This window comes from Hibiscus syriacus, unplaced genomic scaffold (genome assembly GCF_006381635.1).
Source record: "Hibiscus syriacus cultivar Baekdansim isolate YM2019G1 unplaced genomic scaffold, ASM638163v2 tig00112445_pilon, whole genome shotgun sequence".
Classification (NCBI taxonomy): Eukaryota; Viridiplantae; Streptophyta; class Magnoliopsida; order Malvales; family Malvaceae; genus Hibiscus; species Hibiscus syriacus.
In genome coordinates, this window is record NW_024063334.1 from 65,940 (window position 1) to 83,190 (window position 17,251).

A 17,251-nucleotide genomic window follows, 5' to 3' on the forward strand; every position below is an offset into this window, starting at 1 on the left:
TGTACGGATGGCAAATACATAAATGCCCTTCATAAAATCAACAAGAAAGTGAAGGAGAAACTAACCTTCATTTACACCAACATAAAATCAGAATTGAAGCATTCAAACGGAATGTCGATGATACATTCAGAGTCTTCATTCTCTTCATCCGTCCCTACAGTTGCATTAATCTTCCCAGAATTGAAGCTTTTAAACGGAACATTGATGATACCGTCAGTCACTTCATTTTTCTCATCCTTCTCATTCTTCTCTACACTTGCATAAATCTTCCCAGAATCAAAGCGCACACAGAATTTTTTGTAGTGAAGGAAGTTAGACGAGTACCAAGCAATACACATCAGACCCTTTCCCAAATGAAACAGCTTAATTCCAATGCTACTGGTTGGAGCAGGCACTGGAGACTTACATAGCCACTTGACGTCCAACCATTTCTTATGGACCAAGTGATAGGCCCCGAAATATTTTCTAAAATCAATAAACCATTCAGAGTATGGTGGGTCATAGAGAGAATAGATAACGTCACCCACGACTACCGATACATCAGACCAGTGGCGCAACGATGGATCGAGGCATTCCCATGATTCAGAGATAAGGTTGAAGGCCTGTAGAGAATAATCGGAACCGAAGTACACCACAATTCGAGATCGGGAAGACTGAAAGAGAACAACTCTAGATGCAGATTGAAAACACAAATCAGAAGCAACGAGGGGGTCCGGCAATTTATCCCAACGATTTAGTTCTACATTGAAAACCTCGGCGAGAGGACCTGCTTTTTCAGGAGTTGACCCGAAGACATAAATCTTTCGTGGTGTAGCAACAGCCGCGGGTGAAAAGCGCGGGGCCAACATAGGAGGAGCTTGCTTCCATTTACCATCAAGGCTCTCACAATCAAAGTAGAAAACAGAGTTATGGTGGTGGGCATGGCCAAATTTTTTATCGGGACAACAGGGATCCCCAAGGCAGAATCCCCCAAGGACGTAAACTCGGTTGCCACAAGCAACGGCGGTCCCATAAAAACGAGCCTCGAGCGGCATTGTACTCAGAGTCTCACTGATTTCTCCACTCTGCTGTTTCAGTGTGTGCCACTCGACCCTGTAAATATTTCCCTCATACCTCTGATGATCTCCAAAATCCCTCGTCTCTGGACGGCAAACCGAATGATGTATCCAAGCGCGGAAAGGCAAGGCCTCCAGCACTCCATCCCGCCCTTTAACGCCAAGGTGATTCCACGATTGATTATTTGCATGCCTCATAATTCCCCTCCTCGTCTCTACATATTTTGTTTTAACGAGGTTTGGTTCACGAAATGTAAGATTATAATGGGAATAACATTATTAGAATATAATATTACTATAAGAATATTGTATTATCTTTTTTGATTTGATTAACATATTACAGTGTTTGATTGGAGGAATATAAGATAATTTAGGATTATATTTTATCGAATTATCCTTGATATGTTTTTTAAAGTTAAACTTTAATATTAATTTATAAATATTTAAATAAAAATTTATAAAAATATTTTAATTGTTATAGTTTCTAACTTTTGAGGAGAAATTATATTTAATATATAATTAATATAAGGGTAAACTACTCCAATGGTCACTAATATTTAGGTAAATTTTCGTTTTCACTACTGATGTTTCAAAAGTTACAAATCGATCACTAACGTTATCGTTTATTATAAATTGGTCACTTGCCGTTAACAGGTGTGACGGAAAACACATGTGGTCTATTAACTGCTGGATGGTATAAATACACAAATAGTCCATGTTATTTATATATTCTTTCAATTTGATCCTAGGTTTAATAAATTAAAATATATTTATTTTTAATTCTTATAAATAATGATATATTTAAAAAAAGGAAATCAAAATTTTAAAATTAGTTATAAAAACAAAAAGTTAACGCTTTTTTTAATGTTATGGTAAACTAATAAAAAGAAAAAAATTAATTTTTTTAATAAAATTAACATTTTTCCCCAAACTTTTTTTTTATTTTTTTAAATAAATACTAATATTAAAATCTTGTTTGTGAAGAAATTTTTTTCACTCGGTGCATTCATTTTTTTAATTAATTTTATTAAATTTTTTATTTTCTGAACAATCTTATAATTTAATTTGTCATTAAATCTTTTAAATTAAATTTTATCACAACATAACTTTTTTGTCCATTCCAATCGAAGCGTCGATTTTTAAATTAAGTCAGCAAAGAGTTCAAGGCCCAACTGATGCGAACTTTGCTTCAAGTCGAAGCGTCGGTTCTAAAAGTTCTAGTGGAAGCGGTATCGAGTTTCTGCAATTTTTATACTATTACGATGATACTACTATTTAACGTTTACATTAATTATAGTAACATGTGAACATCAATGACTTCTCCCTGGCAGATTCGAATTGTTGTTGTTGCGGAGTTTATTAAGCAGAATTCTTGGCCGGAACTTGTTCCTGAGCTGCGATCCGCTATTCAAAGCAGTAATGTGTCACGTCCTTATAACTTCGACGCCTCGAAATGTGCGACTTTAGTCGCCTTCTTAGTGATTGTGGCTAAGTAAGCCTGAAAATATCCCAAGCAATGATGCTTAGGATCTCGACGGAAGCTAGACAAGAGAACTATCACAAAAAGGAAGATAAGAAAGCTTTAAGAGAAGAATGCTCTTATGATTTCTCAAAGTGAATGAGTGAGTACAAATTAGGAGGAGAGGCCTCTATTTATAGCTAAAGATCCCCTCAATGAACGGCTAAGATCTAATTACATCGATGGTCTAGATTGAATCCTACCTACCAAAAACAAGTGGGCATTATCTATACAAAATTAAATGCCACCAAAGTCTTTGTGGCTTCTAGAAGGTCCAAACCCCCCATTTGGGCTACTTCTCATGGGCTAACCTCTGTGGTGGGCTTTGGTCTGTGACATTCTCCCCCACTGGTTCCGGTGACCCCCTCATCACTCGTTTGGCATGATATTGGTCTATTCTGTTCTTGAATTTCCAAAGTCCCTCGTCACGTTCCCAACTCCCTTCGTACTCGGGTTGTCCCTTCTACAGGACAAAGTACTCATGCCTCGGGCGGTGTCCTGGCCGTCGAATAACTCTCTCTGCTTGTATGTCCTGGATCTCCTTGTCATATGAGACGGCTACTCCGACTGGCGCTCGGTGAGACTTGCCTCGATCCGGATCCTCTGTATCCTTATGGTACGGCTTGAGTAGGCTAACATGGATAACGGGATACGCTCGGATGGTTGGAGGTAACTTCAATTTGTAGGCTATGGTGCCTACCCGCTTCACGACTCGGAATGGACCCTCGTATCTTCGCACAAGACCCTTGTGCACATCCGCATGGCACAAAACATTGGCCAACTTTGCAAGGACAAGGTCGCCAACTTCAAAGTTCACGTCCCTTCATTTTCGGTCAGCCCACTTCTTGGTCTGCTTACCCGCCTTGTGCAAACAAGCTCGGGCTAAGTCGTGTTGCTCGTGCCAATCCTTGGCAACGTTGTGTGCTGATGGATTGGGCCCTTCATACTTGGTAACAACCTTGTTAGGTGTCAATGGTTGTTGCCTGGTCACGATCTCAAACAGACTTCGGTTAGTCGTCTCGCTCCGTTGTAAGTTGTAGGAAAATTGGGCCACATCCAACAGCTTTGGCCAGTCTCGTTGGTTGGCACTCACATAGTGCCTCAGATAGATCTCTAATAGAGCATTCACTTGCTTAGTTTTCCCATCGGTTTGTGGATGAACTGCGGTGGAAAAGTTCAAGCTCGATCTCATCAGTTTGAACAACTCCGTCCAGAACCTCCCTGTGAAACATGTGTCCCGTTCGCTAATGATGGTTTTCAGTATTCCCACATGCTTGAGGAAAAATCGAGTCGCCTCTATGGCATGACATACCTTGGATGCTGGTATGAACGTCGTATACTTCAAAAACCTGTCAACCACAACCATTATACTTGAAAGTCTATCAGTTTTGGGCAAACCAATGATAAAATCCATGGAAATACTCTCTCATGGGCGTTCAGGAATGGGCAAAGGTTATAGCAGTCCCGCCGGTTTCTTTTCCTCGATTTTATCTTGCTGACACACAAGACAAGTCTTCACGTAGGCCTGCACATCTTCAGCTATGTGCGGCCAATAGTATTGCTCCGATAGTAATGCCAAAGTCCGATCAACTCCCGGATGTCCCGCCCACATGGAATCATGGCATTCCTTCATGAGCTCCTTGCATAACTTCCCATATCGAGGTACAAAGAGACGATTTCCTCGATAATATAGTAGCTCCCCCTCGAGCCAAAGCTCTCTGGTTCGCCCCTCCTTAGCTCCCTCCATAATTTGCTTGGCCGCAGGATCATGGGGCAGCCCTTCTTTGATCCTTTCGAGCAAGGTGCCTTCCACAGTCTCAATGGCGTACCTCTGACTTAAGCCATCTACAATACAGTTCATCTTCCCTGGCTTGTACTCCATGAAAAAGTCGAACTCGGCAAGAAACTCTTGCCAATGAGCATGTTTGGGAGAAAGCTTCTTTTGGGTGAGGAAGTAACTGTTAGCAACATTGTCTGTGAACACCACGAACTTGAACCCAAGAAAGTAATGTCGCCATGTGCGCAAGCAGTGTACAACTGCTATCATCTCCTTCTCATAAACCGAGTACCTTCTCTCGATCTCATTGAGCTTCCGACTCTCGTATGCAACCAGATGTCCCTCTTGCATGAGGACTCCACCAATGGCAACATCGGACGCATCAGTGAAAACTACAAAAGGCTTGGTGTAGTCTAGCAATACCAACACGAGCTCATTCACCATGGCCTCCTTGAGCTTTTCAAAAGCGTCCTGGTATTTCGTGCTCCATTCTCACGCCTTGTCCTTTTTGAGTAGCTCGGTCAGAGGCGTGGCAATCTTGGAATAGCCCTTCACGAACCGTCGGTAGTAGTTGGCTAATCCTAAGAATGCTCGCAATTCAGTTACCTTGGTGGGTGGCTTCCACTCATCTATCGCCCCGATCTTGTCTTTATCCATTTGGAGCTTGCCTCCTCCAACAATATGGCCTAGGAACGGCACTTCCTTCTGCGCAAACGAGCATTTTTCCTCCTTGAAATAAAGCTCATTCTCTCGTAAGACTTGGAACACCCTTCTCAAGTGTTCAACGTGTTCTTCCAAGGTCTTACTATACACAACGATGTCATCAAGGTAAACTACAACAAAACAATCAAGAAAGTGTTGTAGTATCTTGTTCATTAGCGTGCAAAAGGTTACAGGGGCATTGGTGAGACCGAAGGGCATCACAAGGAACTCATATGAACTGTAGCGTGTCATGCAAGTAGTCTTCAGTTCATCGCCTTCCGCTATCCGAACTTGGTAGTATCCGAACCGTAAATCTAATTTGGTGAACCACCTTGCACCACTAAGTTAATCGAATAATTCGATAATCAATGGGATCGGGTACTTGTTCTTCACGGTGAGCTTATTCAAAGCACGATAGTCGATGCACATTCTAAGGGAGCCATCATGCTTCTTCTGGAATAGCACCGGTGCACCAAAGGGTGCCTTTGACGATCGGATGTATCCAGCATCTAGGAGCTCTTTCAATTATCTGCGAAGCTCCTTTAACTCTGGTAGGGCCATTCGATATGGTTCTTTAGCGAGTGGCTCCACATTTGACACAAGCTTGATCTTGTGGTACACCTCTCTCTTCGGTGGAAAATGCTTCGGCAGCTCAGTTGGCATCACATCCCTAAACTCTGCCAATACTTATCCCACTTTACTTGAGACTTCCTCAGCCATTGTGGGTTCAGTTCCCACCAATAAATCCATAAAAGTGGGTTCCTCCTTATGCAACCCCTTTGAGAATTAGATTGTGGACAATATCTTAGCATCGATTCCAGATTCTCGACTTACCGGAACAATGCATTGGTGCTTAGGATCACAAATTACTAAGCAATCAGCAAATGGTAAGTGGAACGCATTAATCCGATCGAGAAAACTAATCTCAATAACAAAATCAAAGTCATCGAGTGGGATTACCTTTATGGACTTTTCCCGATCCATCCTCCAAGACTGGTTTGGATTCCTTTTGCTTCCCCAATAATCGGAACCTCTTTGGTGTTGATGGTTTTAATAAACCCACTTGTCTTCTCTGTACGAAGACCAAGTTTCTGAGCAACTTGTTCGGACAAGAACAACTCTGAGGCACATGTGTCCACCAGTGCGCTCATCTTTTGGCTTACGACGGTGATGTCTACGTACATCAGTCCCTTCTTCTTGCTTCCCTTTTTGACCTCCATGATGCTAAGGATGAACCCAAACTTGAGAGTCTCACTCTCTACCCTATCATTCTCCTTGATGGCAGTAACTTTCACAAGTTGACGACAATCTAGTTTCATGTGATTTCCTCCACAAGTAAAGCACGCTAATTTCCCCTTCTTCTCCCAATGATTGAAGAGCTTTCTGGGTCGATCATTCGGCTTCCCATGATTTCCCATTGGCTTGTGAAAACTTTCTTTGTCATTCTCTCCCCCACTGTTACCTTTGGGTTTCGATCTGGATTAGAGAGAGTCGATCTTCTTTACTTCAAACAGGGCAATGGCCTCGGCTGCATCCAATGCCTTGGAGAGTTCGGTCACTCCCCTCCTCTGGATCTCTATATTGGCCCAACGTTGTAGTCCATCCATGAATACAAAGTACCCTTCTGACTCGCCCAAGTCTGGGATTTGTATCTTGATCTCAGTGAAGTTTTTGACATACTCCAAGATAGAACGATCATGCTTTAATTGCATCAACTTTGCTCGAGCCTCGAGCACAACATTCTTCAGATAGAAATATTCCTTAAGTTCATCCACAAACTCTTCCCACGTCCCGATTGGTTTCGCACTCTCAGAACACCTACGACGCCACCATAACATAGCAACATCAGTAAGATAATTAGAATCAACATTTACCTTGGTGGTATCATCCCCGAGACCCATGCCACGGAAGAATTGCTCCATGCCCCAGATGAAATTCTCCACATCTTGGGCAGTTTGACTCCCCTTAAACTCATTCAGCTTAGGGACGTCGATCCTGGGTCTTGGTGCTTGCGCCTCCCCAGTCACTCCATTCAACACGGAAGCTTTGTAGACAAGCAGCTCGCTCTTGAGCTCATTTACCTCCTGCATTATTTCAGCCCTCATGGCCAAGTACATGCTCTCGAGGCCTCTGATACGCTAGTCTACGTTCTCCGTCAAATCGCTGATGAGTGCTCGGGTTTCTTCACGGAGTACATCCTCTACGTACTCCACTTTCTCCAAGCGAGATTCAACCGAGTCTTGAGTCTCTTAGACTTCATTATATCGATCTTCCAACCTTTCGACCCTTTGTTCGAATGAGTCAACCATATCCTTCGAGTTTGCTCGCTTCTTTGGTATGGCAACATGAGTCACTTCGCTTGTTGGGATCTCGTCTTGGTTTTATTGTGCCATTTCTCACGAAATTAGCTTTGATACCACTTGTTACGCCCTTAGAACTTTGACGCCTCGGAACGTGCGGCCTTAGTCGTCTTCTTAGTGATTGCGACTAAGTAAACCTGAAAATATCCCAAGCAAGGATGCTTAGGATCTCGACGGAAGCTAGACAAGAGAACTAGCACAAAAAGGAATATAAGAAAGCTTTGAGAGAAGAATGCTCTTATGATTTCTCAAAGTGAAGGAGTGAGTACAAATGAGGAGGGGATGCCTCTATTTATAGCTAAAGTTCCCCTCAATGAACGGCTAAGATCTAATTACATCGACGGTCTAGATTGAATCCTACCTACCAAAAATAAGTGGGCATTATCTATACAAATTTAAATGCCACCAAAGTCTTTGTGGCTTCTAGAAGGTCCAAACCCCCCATTTGGGCTACTTCTCATGGGCTAAACTCGGTGGTGGGCTTTGGTCCGTGAAAAATGTCATAGGCAATGGTGCAAACATGAATGGAGTACCATCAATGCCTTTACGGTTCTTCATGCCCTTGTTAGACCTTTCGAGGTACTTTTTTTCCTCAATACTATAGAAATTTAGTACATATATAATTTTATGCTTAAGGTTTCTTATCATGAGTTTCTTTATTGAAGTAAATGTGGCATAAGCTCAAAGGTAGCTTAAAGTAAAAGATTTTAAGTTCAAGTTATTTCTCTTTCCTTTCTTATGGCAGTACTCTTTGAATCCTAAAGTTGCTAAGGAGCCAGTATCGCCGCAACTGGAACTAATTGCAAAAGCAATTCTTGCACCTTTGCTGACAGTGTTGCATCATTTCGTTGAAAAGGTTATTGTTTCCAAACTCTTTTTTTCCATCCTAATTCTCCAGTATCTGTTCAAGAACATATATCTGAATCTCCATCATAAAAGATATTTGGTCTTTAATACAGGCTACAGCTACCTATAGTAAAAAAGAGTTGGAAATTGAGAAGATCCTTCTCTTTATATGCGAATGCTTATATTTTACGGTGAGGAATATCTTTTATCCCTCTTAACTCAAGCAACATTGGATGAATCTGATTAATGCCTTTTAAAACACTAATTTCAGCACTATATGGCTATACAGACTTCAGAAGTTTAATGATCTGAGTAAGAATATGCATGCATTTTAAAATGATTTACTTATTGTCATGTAGTTTAGGGGATGGACAAAAAGATTTATGTTGTGATAAAATTTAATTTAAAAGATTTAATGAAAAATTAAATTATAAGACTATTTGGAAAATGAAAGACTTAATAAAATTAATTTTAAAAAATTTTATGCACCGAATGAAAATTTTTTCTTCACAAACAAGATTTTAATATTAGTATTTATTTTTAAAAAATAAAAAAGTTTGGGAATAAAAAAATGTTAATTTTATTAAAAAACATTAATTTTTTTTATTAGTTTACCCTAACAATAAAAAAAATGTTAATTTTTTGTTTTTATAACTAATTTTAAATTTTTTTGATTTATTTAAAAATATATTATTATTTATAAGAATTAAAAATAAATATATTTTAATTTATTAAAAATAGGATCAAATTGAAAGAATATATAAATAATATTGATTATTTGTGTAATTATACCATCCAGAAGAATATATAAATAATATTGACTATTTGTGTAATTATACCATTTAGGTAAGCCTGTTAACTGCTGTTAACAGGCCACGTGTGTTTTCCGTCACGCCTGTTAACGACGAGTGACCAATTTGTAACAAATGATAACGTTAGTGACCGATTTGTAACTTTTGAAACATCAATGGTGAAAACGAAAACTTACACAAACATTAGTGATAATTGGAGTAGTTTACCCTTAATATAATTAATATATTAAATTTATATTTTTAAATAATATTCATAAGAATCATATTTATTTATATAAAATATAATATAATATAAAAAATAATATTATGGTAGTAAAATATTATTTTAAATAATTATATTTTTACAATAATACTATTTATTTATCCCATAAAATTATAAATAGTAAAATATTGAATATTAAAAATATAAAATATTTTAAATTCTAAAAATTAGTAATATTTTAGTAAATCAAACTCTTTGTATATTATTATTATTATTATTATTATTATTATATTATTATTATTATTATTATTATTATTATTTGAGTAAATTATAAAAAATAAGAATTTAGAAGGATCATTTCAAAAAGAATTCATTAGTCCAAGGGTATTCTTGTCCATAGTGGTGGGAATGTAAGATTACCTAAGAATTTGGAGGTAATGACATTCCTACCATTTTAACAAAAAAATGCTACTATTGGTAATGTAGTATTCTCGGTAATGTAAGATTCCGTGAACCAAACGTATGAATACAATTCTGGGAAAAAATATTCCCCTTGATAACGTCATATTCCGCGAACCAAACACACCCTTATGTTTTTACCTACTGGGATAATATGGTTTTGTTGGGATTTGCGAAGCTCGAATCGATAACTAAAAGGGTTCGCTAAGAGGGGTCGAGTCGGTTCTTTTGTTTAGGGAGTAAGGAGATTGAAAGATAGAAAATTTGCACAGCGATTTATAGTGGTTCGACTTCTCAACCAAGTCTACATCCACTACCTTAGCTCCTCACCAAGGATTTTCCAACAAATTCACTAATTTATTCTTTCTTTTTCAAGGATTAAGAGTAACCTTTACAACTCCCTAGTTTTTCACGGGCTAAACTAGAACCTTTTCCCTAGCTTTTAACAGGATCAGCTAGAACCAAAACCCCTTTACAATGAAAGAAAAATGTAAACAAGCAAACCTCTCTAAGGTAGGTGTTTACAAGATTTAAGCTCACAAGAACAAAATATTTACAAGAGAAAGATGAAATAAGATTGAAAAACTCTTCTCTTGTGTTTGATTGCTTGGATAGTTGTTCTATATATTTTTCAAGTGTCATCAGCTTGTTTTTATAGCTTGAAATGAGTTTGAAGTCGTATATAACCGTTGGGATTCATTTTCTGCAAAATAAAACTGCCCACAACATATAGTATCAGTACTCCTTCAATGAGTATCACTACTACCTTTGTAATATTTGAATTTTTGACCGTTGGGCTTGATATTACTGTAGCAGTATTGATATTGTTGTAGCAGTATCGATACTCATTTTGCATTCGATGTTTTTTAGTATCGGTACTGTTCACACAATATCAGTACTATTCATACAATACAGTATTATTCATAAAAAAATTTGTGCTCAATTTCAACTTAAATGGATTTTGAATTATTTTTTAAAACTTTAAAAACTTTGAATAAATTCAATTCAAGTCCAAAAAATATTTTTCCATAAATTATTATATCAAAACATAGTTCCACAATCTCCCCCTTTTTGATATAACAAAACATTTGAAAATTTGTTTTTTGCAAAACTCCCCCTTAATAAGATGTTTAATGAAAAAGATATCAATTGTTATCAATTGTTTGAAAATATATGAAAATGTTCATCTTTCCCTTTTTCATTAAGAAATTGAATTTTTCTTGGCAAATTTTCCCAGAGGCTTTTTAGAAGAAATATGTCGGGGAGTAGTTTATTATTAAGATGAAGCGAGACTTTTTCAATTTGATTCAGGAGAACAAAATTGTTTATGAATATGAGTGCGAGCTTAATAAGCTTGCTTGATATGTTTCGGAGATGGTTCCCAGAGAGAGATATGTGTGCTAGAAGTTTATTCAAGGTATTCGCCCTCGACTAAGGGAACTTATGCTGACTACGAATATGACTACTTTTCAAGAAGTAGTAAATAAAGCAAAAGATCTGGAAATAGCTCAGGATGATAGAATTATGTTTTATCTGAAGTGACAATTAAATATATCAAGAGCATCATCCTCGTCCTAGTCTAAAAGAGGTCGAGGTTCAAGATATTAGTACCAAAATAAGGCTGAAGGTTGTGTTTCTGGTCGTAGAGGATCTGAGGCAAAGGAAAAGGTCGTCATTCAAAGACACCAGCTACGGGAGCTAGCAGATCAGTTCTGTCCTAGGGACAATACCCATTATGTCAACAGTGTGGAAAGTATCATCCTGGTGTATGTAAAGCAGGATCAGGATCTTGTTTCCATTGTGGAGATACTTGTCATTATATGAGAAACTACCCAATGACAGGATAGAGATATGTTCAAACAGACCAATCAGTGGTAGTGTCCCAGAGAGATGGACGAGGTAGAGGTGGAGGTAGAAGGAGGAGATATTCAGAGATAGCCTCTTAGTAGAGATATGTTCAAACAGACCAATCAGTGGTAGTGTCCCAGAGAGATGGTAGAGGTAGAGGTAGAGGTAGAGGGAGGAGATATTCAGAGATAGCCTCTTAGTTTGATATACGTGCTCCAGCCAGAATCTAGAATATCAAGACTAGTGAAGATTGTGATGATCCAGAGATCATATCAGGCACTTTCTATCTTTATGATGAACTTGTATTTGTTTTAGTTGATCCGGGTTCTACGCATTCCTATGTTTGTTCGAAATTGTTGAGAAAGAAAAATATTCCGTGCTAGAGTTACTCAGATTAGTAGAAATTGCTTGGTAAAGATTCAAGGGGTTTTATTCCCCTTAAATCTTAAGGAGTTGACGTTTGACGAGTTTGAGATTATATTGGGTATGGATTGATTATCTCGACATTATGGTTGGGTAGATTGTCGCATGAAGCGATTATTCATAAAATATGCAAAGGGTATTGAAATAATAGTAATTAGAGAAAAAGAGTTTTTTGCCCAATGAGATATCAACAATGATGGCAACAAAAATGATGGAAAAAGGTTGTACAGCTTTCCTGGCCAATGTGCTTGATACCTGAACATATGAAGTCCTACTGGAGGATATACCAACTAATCGGGAATTTCCAGATGTTTTCCTTGATGAATTACTCGGATTACCTCCTGACCGTAAGGTGAAATTTAAGATTGATATTTTTCCAGGTACAACGTATATTTTGATGGCTTAGTACAAGATGGCTCCAACGAAACTTAGAGAATTAAAGGTACAATTATAGGAGCTACTTGATCGAGGTATTATCAGGTTGAGTGTATCTCCGTCGGGTGCACTGGTACTTTTTCTTAAAAATAAGAATGGATTGATGCGACTATGTATAGATTATCGTCAACTGAATAAAGTGACGATGAAGAATAAATATCCTCTTTCGAGGATTGATGATCTGTTTGATTAGCTCAAGGGTACTTCAATATTTTTAAAGATTGATCTTCGATAAGGATATCACCAGCTAAAGATTAAAAAGGAAGATGTTTCGAAGATGACTTTCAAAACCCTTTATGGTCACTATGAGTTCGTAGTAATGTCGTTTGGATTGACCAATACTCCAGCAACGTTTATGGATTTAATGAATTGGGTGTTTTGGTACATTCATGTGCCCTATGATCAGCACCATTGGTGCACAGGTTATGATTGCACTGAAATGCATCATATATCTCAGTTTCAGTTATGATTGGCACCGCGATGTGCCTAGTGCCCACCTTATATTCTACTCATGTACCTTGTGTTCTCATAAATATGCATTGAGCTATGAAAATGATTATGAAAGGTTTGAATAACTTCAAGTTAGCAGAAAACATGATATGATTATCTTATCAGTTATTATCTATCAGAATTTCCATGAAATCATGAATCATATCAGGTTACCTGAAAGTATGATATGATTATTTTATCAGATATTGTTTATCAAAATTTTGATGAGATCATGAATTAAGATAATTTTCAGGTTACGATGAAGAAATTTACTTGGATAAGTCGGTTTTTTGGTATAATGTTTTATTTAAATTATTTTACTTATGTTTATGATATTTTCATGTTTTATCTCACCTTAGTTTATTGTTGTCTCACTAAGTTATACTTAGCGCGTGATGATTTTCATGCTTAGGTTTTGATAGAGATAAAAACAAGCAGTGGGGAACCTCCCAAGCATCTTTTTGGAAGCTACATCTATCATCAGTATCAATAAGACATCTAAGATGCTACTTTTGACTTTGAGTGGCATGTATAATTATGTTAGTAGTTTTATTTTTGGATTTGCTTTTAAATGGTGTGTAGTGATAAACTAGGACCATTTTATTTGGCCTAATTTAGTTTTATCAATATTTTTTTATGATACTAGTTTTGAGATATGTTGTTCACCATCTCAAAAGAATGTTTCTCACTATTCATATCTTCGAACAAATCCTACAAATCCAAGAAAGTCCTTAAACCCCAAAAATGGACTTGTGTTTAATTTCATAAGTTTTGAAGTCGATAAAATGATAAGTTCATAAGTTCAACGATAGATAATGTAGAAATTTTTTGGATGCATCAATATAAATATAAGAAAAAAATTGGTATAATATCAAAATTAATCCCCCACATTTTAATTTTGAGTTAAAAAAGTCCCTCCATGCATGGAAACCATTAGTTAACAAACGATTAACATTGTAAATTAAAAGTCAATTTTAACCTAAAATGAAACATTGTGAGCCTAAATGCTCTAGAAAAAATAAGGGTCAAAGTGACTATTCTGCCAAATTTTAGATGTATTTTTGCCCTAAAATGAAATGTTGAGAGCCAAAATACCAAGAAAAATACAATAGAAGGCAAAATGATCATTTTGATAAACAACGGGACTAATTTTGATATTATACCTAAAAATTAACTAACATAATTTGTACATATTTATACCTAAAAAATAACAAATATAATTTGTACATAATTTATTAATTTAAAAATATAATAATATTATATATTTAAAGTAAATCTAGAAAAATATATCACTAATGTAACTTTTTAATATAATTTATATATACTTTTATTTAAATTATATATACATTTATCATATGCAAGTGTTATTTCAACAATAAAACTGTCATATTACCGGACTGTATGCTTCGTAATCTCTCTCTCTCTTCGGGTGATTCTGTTGTGTGAAGCCTAAAAATGACTAAAAAATGGCGTGACCGGTTAAAGAAGTGGCCGGTTAAAATTTAGACTGGTTATGCTATATCATTTAACCGAAAATATTATCAAGCACAAGAACATATTAGGTAGCGTTTATATAATGTAATAGGTAGCGCTTATATAATAAAATAGGCATTTAATCGGTATATTTATACCGGTAGCATTGCAAATTTACCTATTGCATTATAATTATTGGTTTCGTTGTTTTTTGGATCGATACAATTTTAAATGTATCGACACTTTATGCTTGCATCTCTTTGGGCATTCCTAATTCATTCTGGAAAAAAATATCGACACAAACTATAAAGGTGTCGATACATTATTTAGACCTATTTTCTCATAAAACTGGTATATTTATACCGGGTACATTGTAAATTTACCTATAACATTGTAATTTTCGTTTCGATGTTTTTGGGATCGATACAATTTTAAATGTATCGACACGTTATTCTTGCACATCGTTGGGCATTCATTATGGACAAAATGTATCGACACAAATTACACAAGTGTCGATACTTTATTCTGACCTATTTTCTCATAAAACCGGTAAATTTAAACCGGTTACATTGTAAATTGACCTATTACATTATAATTATCGGTTTCGATGTTTTTGTGATCGATACAATTTTAAATGTATCGACACTTTATCTTTATGCGTGAACCTATTTGTGTTTTCTTTTGGAAAAAAGTATCGACACAAACTTAAAAAGTGTCGATACTTTATATTGACCTGATTTATAATTAACCGGTATATGTATACTGGCTACATTGTTAATTTAAATATTACATTATAATTATTTGTTTCGATGTTTTTGGGGTCGATACTTTTTGAATATGTATCGACACATATTCTTACATATGTATCGAAAAAAATCTTCGTGTTTACTAATTTTGTCATTAAAAAAATATATTTTTACCACCTATATTGTAAATTTACCTATTGCTTTAAAGTTATTGAATGTTGTAGTTATTGTACATACCTGAATACGTCCTACAAATTTAATGTTGTACCCACCCTCCAACTACCACTACCAATACCACATCCTATTTAAAGCACCACTGAAAACATGTTGTTCAATGAACCTTTACTTACATCTCCATCAACTCCTGTTGGGACCACTGAAATTGTACAACAAAATTTTTGCCATGGATCATACTGATGCAGACAATGTTAAGCCAACCGATGAATGCCATGAAGTACATAATGTTGATGAATCTGACATATTGGTTGGTAAGCTCTTCTCTTCAAGTGGTCAAACTTGGTACTTTTACAAGGGATTCGCACAAGAACATGGGTTTAGTGCACGTCAGGGAACAACACGGCTTGACATAGAAGGGAATGTGAAGACACAAGAATTTTGTTGTTCAAAAGAAGGGTTTCGAGAATCAAAAGTCAATACCGTTGATCGTCAACGTGCTCATACGCCAATCACAAGAACAGGATGCAAGGCTAGAGTCATAGTTACAACAACAAATACAAACGATCTGTGGGTTATAAGTAAGTCTTATCAGAAACATAATCATGCATTGTGCACACCTACTATGACACCATTTATACGTTCTAATAGAGCTGTAAGTAAGGCTGATATCGATTAGGCAACAGTATTGTAAGAGGTCGGTGTTGGCACGTCATAAGTAATTAACTATTTAACGCAGCAAGCAGGGGGCTATCATAATGTTGAATTTACACATAAAGACCTCTATAATGCACTTCAAAGAGGTAAAGCAAAGGAAATCATCGATGGGGATGTGAATGCGCTTATTGCTTACTTTGACTATAAGAAACATGATGATCCCGGGTTTTTTGTGACATACTCGGTAGATGAATCAGGGGCGTTGCATAATCTTATTTGGTCAGATTCTACATCGAGATCAGATTACATATGCTTCAGTTATGTAATTACGTTCGACACAACGTACAAAGATAATTTGTATGGTCGACCAATTATGCCTATTATCGGTGTCAATCATCACCATAACACAATTGTGTTTACTACTGCCATAATCGCTGACGAGACGTCCCAATCTTTCGAGTGGGTGCTACATAATTTTTTAGAAGCCATGATGAACCAATCGCCTATTTCAGTTGTCACCGATAGGGATAGGGCAATGCAGAGGGCTATCGAATCTGTTATCCCTAATGCTAAGCACAGATTATGTTCTTGGCATCTTTCTCGCAATGCAGAAGCTAACATTGGTGACCCAAAATTTACAGCAACATTCTCAAAATGCATGGCTTCCTGGTGGACAACCGACGAATTTGATATTCAATGGCGTTCAGTTGTTTCAGAATTCAATGTCGAAAAGCATCCATGGGTGATTGAGAAGGGAAATACTTGGCACTTATGGGCACAAGCATATCTAACCGGTCATTTCTTTGCTAATATTCGCTCAACACAAAGATGCAAGTCTATGAATGCTTCACTCGCAATTGCACTGAAACACAAGAAGACTTATTTAGATGTTGTTTGTGCAATTGAAGATGGAATTAGTAGAATGCGTCTGAACGAGTTGAAAGTGGATTACTTAAGTTCCCAGACGAAGCCCTTCCAGATCACAAAACTGGTTGAATTTGAAAGTCATGCTTCTGAGATTTTTACGCGCAAATCTTTTCATGCGTTCCAAGAAGAACTTCAACGGGAGACATTGTACCAGATTCAGGAAGAGATTCAGTCCTTATCAGATGAATGTCAATATTTTTATTTGAAAAAGTACAAAGAAAAAAAATAGAACATTTGAAATTAGTTTTGATTCTCATACGAAAACTCTAAATTGCTCATGCAAAAAATTCGAGACCGTTGGACTTCCATGTCACCATCAACTTCACGTTTTGAAGCACTTGGATTAC

At 36.7% G+C, this 17,251-nt stretch overlaps 1 long non-coding RNA gene across 1 annotated transcript; it reads left to right on the forward strand.

The window, feature by feature from the left end:
• The first annotated feature begins 7,909 nt into the window (after positions 1 to 7,909).
• On the forward strand, positions 7,910 to 8,413 carry LOC120179743. The gene is made up of 3 exons (XR_005521644.1): positions 7,910 to 7,992; positions 8,159 to 8,269; positions 8,373 to 8,413. It is a non-coding gene; the product is annotated as an uncharacterized LOC120179743 (long non-coding RNA).
• Positions 8,414 to 17,251: the final 8,838 nt, after the last annotated feature.